At 36.9% G+C, this 14,950-nt stretch overlaps 1 long non-coding RNA gene across 1 annotated transcript; it reads left to right on the top strand.

The window, feature by feature from the left end:
• Positions 1–2,793: 2,793 nt before the first annotated feature.
• On the top strand, positions 2,794–5,674 carry LOC141621395 (uncharacterized). Its single transcript, XR_012532288.1, has 4 exons — positions 2,794–3,123; positions 3,232–3,434; positions 5,065–5,113; positions 5,532–5,674. It is a non-coding gene; the product is annotated as an uncharacterized LOC141621395 (long non-coding RNA).
• Positions 5,675–14,950: the final 9,276 nt, after the last annotated feature.

Below are 14,950 nucleotides of genomic sequence, written 5' to 3'. Positions count from 1 at the left end.
ACTAGACATAGTATTCTAACACAAACTTTATAGAGATATAAGTATGAATCAACTTTAAAACATGCAAAGTATTATGCCAGAACCTCCCATCAACTCTTTTATGCAACAATTAATATATCAATCATTTAACACTTTAGGCAACGATATATGAATTTATACTCAACATCATGCAGCTTCTCTACCCTTTCTCTCATTTACACTCAGGGTTCCCGGGTCAAACTGAGAGGGCCAATGGTTCGGTGTGAGGGGGCCCCTAACTCATCCCTTACCTTTAGTGTGCTCCTAACAATTCTATCCCGGGGTTCATTTTATTTCGACTCTTCCTATGTTCATTGGATTCATTGGTTTAGGCCTGAGGATCGTTCTCTCTGAAACCACTTTGTAACACCCCCATTTATTTAAGGGCCTGAACTAGGACTCCTCAGATAAAGAAGGGTGTTACCATCTCGGAAACCCGAGGCAGTAGATAACAAAGGGAAAGATAAACAGTACTTTAAATTAAAAGTTTATAAATGTTTACGACTGAAATGGAATATGTCTTAAACTCGAAGTAAAGTCTGATAACTAAACAGAAATAAAAGTGGGCTAGCTCTAAGTCAGGTGATCCATGCTCTCTCCCCTGCCAGCTCCCAATGTCTCAACAACCTGTCAATCTGCTCCCCAATAAATGGATCATCACAGGCATACACGAATACACAGGGTCAACCGCGAGGTTGAGTAGGTAATACGATATATATAAAGAATGCAATGATATGTTCCTCCAAGTCCATCTCCATCACACACATCCCCGGAACGCCCAGCCATACCGATCCCCTAGAGACTATATCAATCGACCGTCGTCGATATACCACTAAATAGGCCGAGGTCACCAGGGCAAGTCCTGCAGAACCCGCCTGGGCCTTAATCACAATAATCTCATATCCTCCAACTCCAACCTCCGATGCATATGAAATGTATGAGACATATGAAACAATGATGCTCAACGAGATAAATAAGATAAACAGATATGTCATATAATCACCGAACATGCCAACTCTTTATAATCGTAAGAACTCAATCAGTGTATTCCCCTACCTCAGTACTACAGTCAAATAGTCGGGTGCTCAGTAATATTCCACAACAAATTTGCCCTCTGAAAGATAAATAATGACAAACAATTACTTAAACTATTCCCGTTCCCAAAATAGAAAGTTACTAAAAATAGAAACTTCTTAAAATGGAAAGTTTCCTTAAATGGAAACTTCCCCGATATAGTAGTTTTCCATTTTAACCAACCCGACTAAAAACCCGTCTCTAATTATTTAAATAACTCGGGAATTAAATTAAATAACTAATACGATAAATAAAAGATTAAACGAATTATACGATTAAGAAAAACCGAAACAAACATTGTACAATCCTAACAACCCGACTCCCACAACCCGTGACTTCACACTCGCCCAAACCCCTCACGCGCCGCCTGAACCACCACGACAACCACCAGGCCTGTTCCCCGCCCCGACCCAACCACCAACAACCAACCCCAACCTGGTCGATCGCGCCGGAAGTCGAACCAGTGGCGCAACGCACGACACACACCGCCTAGCAGGGGTTGCCGCCACCAACAGCCTCCCTTTGCAACCCTATAGCCACCACCGTCATCAACATCCTCCTATGCTACCACTACCACTCTGCTCGCCGTCAAACCAAGCACACAGACGCCGTGGCGCCACCGTTTCGACCTCCCCCGAGTCCACGGTGGCGCCACCCCAATCCTAATCACCTAAACCCGCTTGAAAACCCCTGTTTAAACCCGTTTGATTGTCTCTGTCGACAATGCCTCCTGCCGCCATTTCCACCGCCTAAAACCTACCTAACCGCCACCACTAGGGGCGACTCAAACCACTCTATACAAATTCCCCGACACCAACCACCCTTATCACCTCTCTGCGACACACGGTGACAACAACCACAACCCGACAAACTAAAAAAAAAGAAGAGAAAAGGTGACTGCTTACCTAAACCACCACGTAAACCACCACCAAGGCCGCCTCACAGCGTCGACAACCACCCTATGCTCTTCCTTGCTGCGCCGTCAACACCCACACTCACTCTCTCTCTCTCTATTTGCGTGAAGGTTGAGATTTGTGCCGCTGAAATGAGGGAGGCGGGTGAGGGAGTAGAGTTTTGTAGTGTTAGGGTAAAATTAGGTTAAAATTAGGTTAGATGGTAAATGGGTCATGGGTAAACGTGCCTGGGTAAATGGGTAAGTGTCATGGGTCAGCGTGGTTGGTAAAAGGACTAGCTAACGTGACTTCGTTCAGTTAAACCCGTCTCAACAAGTTTACGAATAACTCGATCTTACGATATCAATACGACTAAACAATTAACTCGACTCAAATAGTAATATAAAATACGGAGTATTACAGTTTTCGAAATACTGATATCTTAAACTAGTAACGGTTTTCTAATAACCGTTGATAAGAATGATTCTATAACGAGTTTTTGGAAACCGTTAAACGTGTTTGGCAACGGTTTGTTAAGCAGCTAATAACAACGGTTTTGGAGGAAAACCGTTATTCCTATTAGTGCGGTCTAGATTTCCGCCAATATTTGGAAAACGGTCATCTAAGTGTCGTTTTTAAATGCATTAAACAGTTGTGATACGCTCCTTATTGATTTCCAGAATTGGCGTAGTGTGTGTGTAGAGAAACAGAGAACATTCTAGAGATATCTTGTATCTATACACCTTACTAAAATATGAGTAAGGCAAGTTACTATTCATAATGAATGGTAACCAAGCACTGTCACTTTGCTGTTTTCACCTTCAAAACTCTGCGTTTTGATACCTCTATTGTTTGTGCTTAGCTTTCAGACTCTCACCTCAATTATCTTCACTCCCTACATCTCCTACCATACCAGTTACCATCGTCCCCTCAAACTCTAACCTTTCGTCTCCTTAAACCCAGCACAATTATTTTTCGACCAAAAACAAACCCAGCTTAATCATCTCATGCCTTTTCCTTTGAAATCTATCTATACACCTTAACATCTCCTGCCTTACCATCGTCTCCTTTTCTTTCTTTTCTTCTCTCTGTACTCCATATTTAGCTTCATCGGTTTGCCCCAATTTATCCTATTCAGGTTTGTTCACTTCATTACTTTTCCCCTTTCCCCTATTCGATTTTATTGTCAATCTAATCTAAAAGAAGGTTTCCCCGGCCTAATTTTATTAGTTTGTTGCTCTGTCAGATTTTGATGATGATGGATCTTTTAAATTAGGGTTTATGTTTGATTTCATCGTTAGAGTAGAAGATCGGGAAGAAAAGGAACAACAGCAACAACAACAACAACAACAACAACAACAACAACAACAACAACAACAACAACAACAACAACAACAACAACAACAAGAGGATTTCTGCAAAGGTGGCGTACGCAAACTAGATGATGAGGTAATTTATCATTTGCTTTGTTTAATTTCGTGTATTATACTTAATAATGATGGTTTTTGTTTGATTTGATCGCTTTAAATGTTCGTAGTCATATACGGAGTATAACTTAGTGTTATTTGACTGCTTTAAATGTACCCGAACTTTAATTATTTTGAAAAAAAACTGAAACCCAAATCTCCAGTTCATATTCTTTATTTGTTGGTAATATAATTGATCATGGTGTATAAATGAATTGAGTAAAAGTTGGATAAAAGATGATGACGGACAAAAATTGATTGTGGTTTATTCTAATAATGCCCAAAAAGATTCACATGTATGTTGTGTAGTTTGGCATCTGGAATTTGATGGTGAATTGACGAGTGATTGTGATTTGATTATTGCCATAAACGGCTAAGCATTTTAGTAGTATTGATTTTTTGCTGTTTTAGGACACGGAAGAAGATTGATGGAAGTAGTGAGTCAATAAATTGTTAGTGACGTTTTACCAAGTGAAATTTGCAAGTGATGTGAGTGGATTAGGTGTCTCAAAAATCTATTGATAAATCTTAATGTAAAGATTTTAGCATGAGATAGATCTAACATCGCAATTGATTTATAGACTATGAGGTTCTTTTTAGTGTAATTGTTGTTTGTTTACTTTTAGACTATATATTTTATTTCGACGGTTTTAAGTAGTTTTGAGTTGACCGCGATATCCAAGAGTGACATAAAATTGTCTGACCCGAACATGACCTCGAATATGACCTCCAACCCAAATTAACCTGACTCTAACCTTGATTAACCCAATGTTAATCCAACCCGATATCACCTAACTTAAACCACCCGACTTATAGTTGATCAAAATGATCCAAAATGACCCGTAGCAATTAATGATTCACTTTGAAAATTTGTCATGTACTCCTGTTAGTAATATAATAAGAAACGTAATGGTTTTTTTGCTTTGTGCCTTTGTGGTGAGGGGAGTGACTCATGAGTCCTGAGGTAGTAAGAGTAAGGACACAGTACTATTTTTTAATATTGAATTATCTATACACTCAAATAAATCTTTACAGGAAGGGTTACTTGAGGGAATTTGGAATGAGTGATACACCAAAGGTCACTTATAAGCCTACAAATCAAGTACTTATTAGAACTGATTTGGTTCATCCCTTCAAAAACCATGTTTTTTATTTTTTTGGAAGGTGTTTTTAGTTTAAATTATGTTAATGTACGATACTATTACTGTGTTGGGGCCTTGGGGTTATGAAATTTAGCCCATTTGTCTTTTCATTTCAAATGTTACTTTGTTATTTCATGGATAAGATTGTAAGAAGTTGAATCTATAAGTGATGAAAAAATCCTATTATTATGGAATATGCCAATATAGAATATAGAACATGAACGAACATGTATAAGATCTCAATATCACCTATACTCATATAGAAAAGTTGTAAGTTTGGTTTTTTCTTTTAGTTTGCCGAGCATCTTGAAATTTGACATACTATAGGTGAATAATATGTGGGTTTTGAAAAACGTATAAAGTCCCTCCTACCCATTCCCCCTTTCCGTTAGCGTTTCCTTCTTTTGCCTCATGTCATTTGCTCAATAAATCCTAACGCCTGGTTATTGTTGATGTTTGGGAATTTTGTAGGTGTGATTGCACTAAACTTCACCTGCAGCAAATCAAGCAACAATGACAGGTACATTTTCAATATTATTAAATCTTTGTCCTCTATGTGAAGCAGGTTCGCAACGGAAGTGTTATTTGTTTTTTAGAAATTCAGCTTATTCAGTTTTGTTGACTTGACTGAAATTCGGTTTTGCTGAAGACCATGGTTCTGTATTTTTATCTTGGTTTGTTTGGGCATCTTGAAATTTAGTAAAGTCCAAAGATTCACACATGGTTCTGTATTTTTTCATGACGGTCTCATACAAATAATTTCTTGGGGTATCTTGGTTTGTTTGGGCATCATGTATGATTATGTGCAGTCCTTGTTTTGTGCATATATTAATAGTGCTTATTAATAGTGCTTATATGAAATGGGCGTGTGATTACTAATTTATGCTTATTATAAGTTGTTCTTTGATGGAAGTATCTTCTATTTTGGTGTTAAAAAGAGATGAAACAAACACAAAAAGACAACTCAGAAAAGGCAGAGAGAGCCAAGACGACAAGGAGTGAGGTTGATCATCTTGAGGATGGCTCTCGTTGGAGAAAGTATGACCTAAAAGCTGTCGAATTTCTTGTACCGAGTAGGAATACTTGGTAATCTTTTTTACTTCTCTAATAAAAATGTAATTCATTTATCATTTTCAGTGTTAATGCTTTCATTCCCCAACTTGAAAGCTTTGATCACTACACAGAAAATGAGATGACTCCACTGGGTTGTCCGAGAATCAGTCCCATCCTTTCACTTCCCTTAACAGAATGAGGAGAGAAAGGATGAATATATAAACCTAAGCGAGGGAGAGGGAGAGGAAATGGGTGAGTATGTGAACAAGCGAGAGATGGAGGGAGGAAGGGAAAACATTTTTAGTAGCCATCTTAATTTTTTGTCCGTCTATAATTTTTGGCTGCGAATTCTGTAACCATGAGATATAGTCTGTCAGTTTATTTTGTTAAAAATGTTTTGGCTTATTTTGTTAAAAACGTTTGGCTGGCCATAACTCTTAGTACAATTTATTGAGAGACTATTTTACAATTTTAAGAAAAAAATGATACTACACCTAATAAAATAGGTACAAATCATGAATAAAGATAAAATGGGTATATTTATTATGTAAATAGATACGGAATTACTTTGTCACAATCAACCAAAAAAGGGTCACGAAATACAAATAAAAGGATACGAAATACTGGTTTCTCAATAACTTATTGAAAGACCGTCTCTTCCTTTAGTGTTTAAAATATACATGATATATATTTTTTGATCAAACATATAAAATCCACACTAAAACTTGGGAGCCATACATGCATATTACACTACTGAAAATAAAAGTACGATTTCTTATTATTAATTGACTATCACAAAATCTCACTCTAGACGGATACTATCCGTCTAAAAATGTAAACGGGTTAAATATGTCATCACTTTCATTATAAGACAAACAAGTAGGATGGCGGGGGTTGTCTTATTATAAAAGTGGTGACATATTTAACCCGTCTACATCTTTAAACGGATATACCCGCCTACAATGAGACTAATTAATTGACTATAGGGTGAGATGTGGGGTAGCAACATGGTGGAGTACGGCCTTGGACAAATGCTTCATCATGCACGACATCTACATGACACGCGTTTTCCAAAGACTATCGACACATTTGCTCTCACACTAAGAAGGCATACAAATGAAATGGCGAACGCCAGCCAAACGAACTTGCCTCTAATCGAGAAAAATATCTTGCTTCTTGATAAACGAACTAGATAGACCAAAGACCAATAAACCAAAAAGCCACGCCAGCAACCCATCCTAGGATGCAGCCAATATATAGCGAACACATACTCATCATGACATTATTATTATTATTATTATTATTATTATTATTATTATTATTATTATTATTATTATTATTATTATTATTATTATTATTATTATTATTATTATTATTATTATTATTATTATTATTATTATTATTATTATTATTATTATTTTATTATAAAGGGATGCGCGCAGCTTTCATTAAAATGAAAATAAAAATTTACATGAAATTGGCGGGGAGCCGAGAGACAATCTGGGCTCCCACACCCTTAGCAACAGTAAAGCTAAGTCTAGTAAAAATGTAAGCTGCCACCCGAGCCCCCGCTTCCTGAGATACCGAGAATTTATGGATCCGCTTGAGCAAGGCAACAGCATCCGAACACAGCTCCCCAAGCGAAGAGGAAGAGAAAGGAAGGAAACCATAACCCGCTGCCGCACACAAAACCCCGTACTTAGCACACTTACGCTGAGCAGCATTAGCGACAACCTTGCCAGCCACAAAATCCGTCATCCCAGTCTGAGTCAAAGGAGAAGACCCAGTTAAGTCAACGCACACATCCCGCCCTCTGTCCCAAGAATAAAGCAGCAAATCCGCAGGACGAAGAGAGCCACCATGCCCATCAATCAAACCGATGTCAACCTCCTTTCCCGCAGTAATACCAGATCTATAACAGATGTCGAAAAGAGTGTCCCGGACAAGGTTATGCCGATGTTTAACGCCTAGAGTACCAGCACGAGAAACAGCATGGTCCCCAAAAACATCCTCAGCAAAAACCCGAGAGCAAGCAGGACATGCCTAGATACCGTGAATAACGGAACACCCAGACGATACCCAAGCACACAACGGTAAGTCCTCCCGTTCATAGTCTGGCCCAACCCCGAGATAGGAACCGCACGTAACCAATCAGAGGAGTGAGGCCCCTGCCGAGACTGCCATAAATCAAGCTGCGTGGTGTCAAAGAGAAAACAGACTCTGAGGCAGCAGCAACCGTCGCGAAATAAATGTCTGCCAATTTCTTCATAAGTTTGGGGACAGCAATTTCACTAGGGTTACCTAAAATACCAGAACCTGTAGTCACAGTAAACACCCACACGACATCATCAAAAGCAGGGTCATCAGCTACAATACCAGAAGGGCCGAGGAGCTTAGCCTGCAAACCAGCAGACTGCAAACAGGACGCAATAAAAGCATAGAATGAAACATCCCCCGCCGCATAGACACCAAGACCACCAAGGTGAAAAGGGAAAGTAGCAAGGCGCCACTGCCAATCCCCAAAATCCGGCCCAGACGCGGTGATGATGATGATGATTATTATTATTATTATTATTATTATTATTATTATTATTATTATTATTATTATTATTATTATTATTATTATTATTATTATTATTATTATTATTATTATTATTATTATTATTATTATTATTATTTGGAAAGAAACAAATAGAAGGTAAGTAATCAGCAGCATGAGTGCCGAGTTGGAGACCACCGTATCTACCCAATCACACTCGGACCTACCCAATCACACCTCAAACAGGAAAAAAAAACAGTGGCCGACCCAGCGAACCAAACAAGGCCATCAAGGAGCTGGCCGACACCAACAAACATGGCCACCATTGAGACCCAAACGAAACCCGAAGAACAACACATATAGAGATTATTGAAATGTTATGAAATCATTTTCTTTAAAATTATTTTTTTCTAAACTTATTGTAGTTAGGCTTTTCCAAACCATATTGGAGTGACCTTCTTGACCTCGCTATGCCAAGGAATCAAACAACGCTGATATAAATATCTTGGGGTATGGCGCGCGAAGCGCGCCATACAACAACTAGTGTCTATGAAAAGTCTAGAGTCGGACATGTCTATGTCACTCTAGAATGCTCCATTCAAGAGTATTCTTGGGTTGTAGCAGAAGGAGGAGGAGTTTTATAAATAGAGGACATCTCCCCCTATTTGTACGTAACCAAGTGTATAAAAAAATTCACAAACAAATAATACACAAACTAATTCCTTCAAACTAAACTTCAACTAATCAACCTTCAACTAATCAACTAAACAAACAACAACTAATCTCCACTCTACCTCCTATACTCCCCCATATACCAACAATTCTCTTTGCTTGACTTGTAATAATGGTGGAACCAAACCACAATTATCACCTCATTTTCCGTCTTCTACTAGTCTCCGGCCATCACACCACCAACACACTCCCCTTTCTCAGGTCTACCGTTTGACCCCCTCATAACTGTAGCTGTCTTCGTCCCCCAACCAAGATATTTTCATTAATGCCTATTTGTATATGTTGTCACCATTGTGAACACTAATAACAATTGAGTAATATGATGAACTGGGTTCACCAATGGAGTACAGAAAAAGTGTTGCATCATCAAAGCAATGGCGATTTGCATACAGGGCGGACCCGGGGGGCAGGTGCACCCCATGAAATTTCAGAAATTAATATTGTTAAGTATCTAAACTAGACAGAAAATTGCCATGGCATAGTTGGTAGTATCGTGGACTATTGTCTATGGGATATGCGGTTTGATTCCTGGTATCAACACATAGATTTGTGTTTTTTTTTTGGGCCTTTTCAAATATATGTGAAAAAATTGCTTGATGTAGAATTCGAACCACAGACCATTCGATATCTTACCAAGATCTTAAATCACTGAACCACTTACATTTGTTTTTAAATTTAGTATTAAAGTCTATTATATTCTATAAAAAAAAGAGTATTTTTGCATATATTTAGAATTTAAAATATTTTAGAGAAAACATTATTTTTTGAAAAAACATATCTATAGGACCAATTATTTTTTTTCATTCTTTTACTTATATAATACTTCATCCGTCGTCTCAGTCAATTGTTGTCCTTTAATTTTGGCACAAAGATCAAGGAAAGAGAAAGGGGCTAATTATAAGATAACAAATTGACCAAATTGAGGATGAAATATCAAATTGCTCATTAAGTTCATTCTTAAAATAAAACGAACAACCATTAACTGAGAACCCCAAAATGGAATACGACAATAAATGACCGGGACGGAGGGAGTAGCTAATTTTGGAAAAAAAAATCAAAATATAAAAAATTTGACTTAAACACGCGTAAATAACGCGTCAAAAAATTTTTAGTGCTCCCGGCATTAAATTCCTGGGTCCGCCACTATTTGCATATAAAGATAGTAGCTGTGAGGAGAAAGATACATTAATTAAAACCCCAGTTTTAAGAATGTGGGCATGTGTTTGTTTACTTGTTTAGTATAACGGGGGGAGACCATGCTAATTGCTATGCCGGTTAAGGGAATGCAATGGGATTTTTAATGTTGATACACCAGTGGGATACAATGATACATCAATTAAAACCTCAGTTCATTTGAAATCGAGTAAGACGCATGAAAATATTTGGGCTGATTAACTAAGAGCAATAGCAATAGAAGAACTTTATATTAAGCTCTTCTTATACTATATCATATTTTATTCGTTTTAATGTCTAAGAACTTTTGCCCACAATAGATAACATTTGTATAAAGTTCTTAAATAAAAAAAATATAAAATAAGTAATTGGTCTTCCACATTTTTCAAAGTATGCTTATTGGTTCTCAAATTCCTATGTATAAACAACCAAGTTCTTATTTTGGAACTCAATTCTTAAAATTAAGAACAACCTTTTACTTTCAGTAGAAGAACTTTTTATTTTGAATTCTTAGTGATCACTCCAAGACTAAGAACTACTATTATTATTACTCTAATATGGATGGGTGGGAAAGATTATTATAATTATAATTATAATATAATAATTATAATTATTTAATAATGCCACATCAGCAAACAGTCATTGTGACCTGATATAATAAGATAAAAAATTAAGCAAGACTCTTTTGAGAAGAGGCTGTTCAATCTTGGGTTTATTTGAGGTTAAAACATAGCTTGGAGTATTTTAAGAAGATGTGTAATAGTATGGATTATTCATGTAAATTAACCCTATATTTTATTTGATAGCGTATCGTAGATATGATTGTATATCGTAGATATTCTGTATTATGTTCACATTGTATTCAAACTATATATTGTAAGCTTATGAAGGAATACAATTCAAGGATTCAATCACTTTCATGGTATCAATGTCTTAGGTTTTTTTTTACGAAACACATACCTTCCACCGCGTCGTCTCCGTCTTTGTCCTTGTAACAACCCGGATTATAAAACAAAGGAAAAACGTAATATAAAGTATATATCAGAGTATAATACTAATAAAAGGGTCAAGGTGGCGGAAAAACCTAGCCCAAATCCGGATCGATACTAAAACCGAAAACCAAACTAATACATTATTCAAAGGTTCTCAAAACATAAATAAACTCCTAGATAATTTATTCATCTCGCCGCACAGTCCTTCCCCAATAAGATATCATCCAAACAACAAACATCTGAAAACCTGAGAACGGGGGTCGAGAATCAGTCGGGAGTAACTAGATGCTCTCCCAGTCATGTTTACAACAATTGAATATAACCAACAATCAATAACAATTGAAATGCAAGACCAGTAAATATGCGAGATCATCTATACTCTTGAAAATCCAACTCGGACTTACCACTCATGATATTTTTAACATTAGACGAATGAGACTATATGAACTTAGACCATATGCAACCACTAGACCATGGACACTTACAAACCAAAGTAGGCACGATCCACAACACATAAGGCACAAAGCTAGCAGCAAAGCGTAGCGAATAGAGCGAACGCCGCTAGAACATTTAACTGATGATCTAACAGATGGAAAGTTTAACTGACGAACCATCGGTTGTGAAGTATTTAACTGGTGCTCCACGTTACTATGTATAGCGTATCATCAGGACTATATGTCTAAGACCTAGCCAGACCTCTCGATGAATGTACAGTGAACGACACTCGGGACCCAGAACGTTTAGCTGACGAATCTGGCCACCTCCGAACATAGACCAAATAAACCTCTGAAGAGCAGCTCTTGATTCATTCCGATAACATTTAACTGATACTACCGTCATCTATTCGACTAACCAACAACAAATGCACAGTTTAACTAACTACACATAACATGCGTGAACCACATCACGACTCAACTCAGAAGAACAATTTAACTGACAGTACAACTCATGCAAATGCACAGTTTAACTGACTGTACAACTCATGCGTGAATAACATCACGACTCAACATAGTAGAACAATTTAACTGACTGTCCTACCTGTTAGGTTCATATACCTATCATTAGACTCCTCTAATAGTGAACTAATTAACTTGTTAATTATTTGTTCTTTAGATCTAGTGCATGCATAACAAAATGAAAGATTTATAAGAAAAACAATGTTCCTTACATTGTTTGTTGGTTCGAAATATGTGGGCACAAGTAAGGTCACATTCCTTCACTTGTTCTTGAGCTAAATATTGTGGATGATCCTCCTAAGACTCCAAGTTTAGAAGCCACTCCAATAAATTGCACCCAAGATTAATCCCAAAAATATCTACTAATAATAACTAGATATGTAGTAGAAATATTACCTTAATGATACTAATATTCTTATATTACTACCTCTAGTAATAGATTTAGTGTATTAGTATTTATAGAGAGTTTTATTGATTTTGCATGTGAAGAAGATTAAGGCAAAATGAGCAAAAACAAGTGAAGAAGCAACAACAAAAATGAGCAACTAATGCCCCTTTTGTAAGCCAAAAACCGGTGGCTTGTAGAGCTCCAAGGGAATATATTTTCTCTTGTTTTTATTCACTTGTTTTGTTTAGGTAGAGTGTGTAAGAGTTGGAATGATTAAAGCTAGTATGCAAGGTCACTATCAAGCTTTAATCATAAAACAATAAAGACAAAAGAGCATCTTTTGCTCATCTTATTTGGCCGAAATATTGGTCCTTATATGGTCCATTTTTGCCTTTTGTCATTTGTCCCACAAATGCTTATAAGTCTTATGTTTAACTATCTTACAAATTTAATTATTAATGTAATCATTTAACACTTAAATATTACACTTAATAATATAATATACACTCCACTTTTTGAGTAGTATACTACCATTATATCAACATATAATGGGTCCCATAATTACTAGTTGGTTAAAATTACAACTTCTTGTAACTTTAAATAACTAATTTCCTCTACCTCAAAACTTATATAATACCTCAACTAATTTAGTAATTTAACGCTTAAATACTAAATTAAATCCTATTTAATCACATTAAAATAAGACGCAAAATTACACTCCCACAATTAAGGAATTAATTAATTCGTATCGCATACAATTAATTAAATATCTATTTGGGCCTCATCCTATAGGTGTGACCTAAAGGGATCAACTGACCACCACCGTCACACGACAGTAATGTCAAACTCTAGTTAGTCAATCATTACCGATTAATGACGGTCAGTCGACTGTATAAAGAATCATCCCTCACGTATTCTTAATATGAGATTTAATAATGATATTTAAATCTTGCGATCGCACTATTGTTGAGGACACATTTCCCAACAATCTCCCACTTGTCCCCGACAAGTGTGCGTCACCAATTCTCTTGTCCTATTACAATCTCCCACTCAATGCAAGGTGTCTTGCAGGTCGTACTTACATTTGATCATATCTTGAGTGGTTTTCTCGATCTGGAGATTAACTGTCTGACCGGAATTATCTATCATAGATACCTTCCGAGCGTGGCCACGCATTTCCAGTTAACTACTCCTCGAGTGGCCTTGAGATTTCAAACAACCCTGACAAGGGGTGGACAATTTCTATCGCCCTATTCCCTTCGTTCAGCCACAGTCCATCATAACCCAAAATATACCTGTGGGGTAATATCCGTATAAGACCCTTTAAATTTAGGACTATAACGTAAATTTAACATGTGAAATATGGTCATAAACGAAATACAACAATGAAACGATAAAGATAAAGAATCAACCTCGGGTCCTTTGATGCACGGCGTAAAGAACAGAAATCAACAGAGATTTCCTCCTAATTGTTGCACCCAAGACCGTCTGAGATTATGCCCTTGTGCTAGAAATGCTTTCTAATTGACTTGCAATATTGAGAAAGCTATTGTGAGTTTTGTCGATGTGAGATCTAGGAATTTCAGAGAAAATTGTTCCGAAACCCTAATTTCTGTAGAAATGAAATTGTCTAGGTCAAAAGGAGAGGGAGTCTCTCCTTTTGTTTGGTTCGGCCAAACCGAGAGCCTAGGGGAGGGAGTGGGCTTTCACTTCCTCCTTCTTTTAACTCGTAGTCCGACCAATTCCGCTAAAATGTATATGACGCGATTTTCATTATAAATCGTCATCGGTTATCGGCTATTAAAATATCAACTAATAACACGGGTTAGTTGAATTATTAATACATGTCCGACAAAGACGATATTGTATAATTTATTCAATATACATTAATTAAATATAATCGTTTATATTTAATTTACAAATTAACTGTTTAATTCGCCTTAGCCCATAATATTTAATCCGTATTAAATATAATATCTCAACATCACATTTTGACTAATTACTAGTCAATAACTCCGACTAACCGGTTAGTCAAAATTGGCATCAACATGACTGTATTTTCATACCGTCACACATCTCTCAAACGTATCCTATAGGTGTGACTTTTAGGGACCAGTTGATCACCGCCATCTGTATGACAATAACGTCAAACTTATCTAGCAAGCCAACCGTTATTGATAAACGTGGATCAACTGATAATGATACAAAAGTATACCCTTTGATCCTTTTAGAGATTTATAAGTCCTTGCACTAACTGTAAAGGACACCAGCCCCAACAAGCTCCCACTTGTCCGTACAAGTGTATGTGCAATGACGTTATCCGCACTAACTGGAGGACACAAGCTCCAACAAACTCCCACTTGTCCGTACAAGTGTATGTGCGATAACCGATTCTCATATTCATTTAAAATTTCTCCCACTCAATGTAAAACAATTTGCAGATCCGGATCCGCAAAGGTCGTATTTTACAATCGATCTGGATCAAGAGTGGTTTCCCCGACTAGAGAGTAACTTAACTGATAAA

Source organism: Silene latifolia, chromosome X (genome assembly GCF_048544455.1).
Source record: "Silene latifolia isolate original U9 population chromosome X, ASM4854445v1, whole genome shotgun sequence".
NCBI classification, from domain to species: Eukaryota; Viridiplantae; Streptophyta; class Magnoliopsida; order Caryophyllales; family Caryophyllaceae; genus Silene; species Silene latifolia.
The sequence above is the reverse complement of the archived record's forward strand: the minus strand, read 5'-3'. Positions and strand labels throughout refer to the sequence as shown.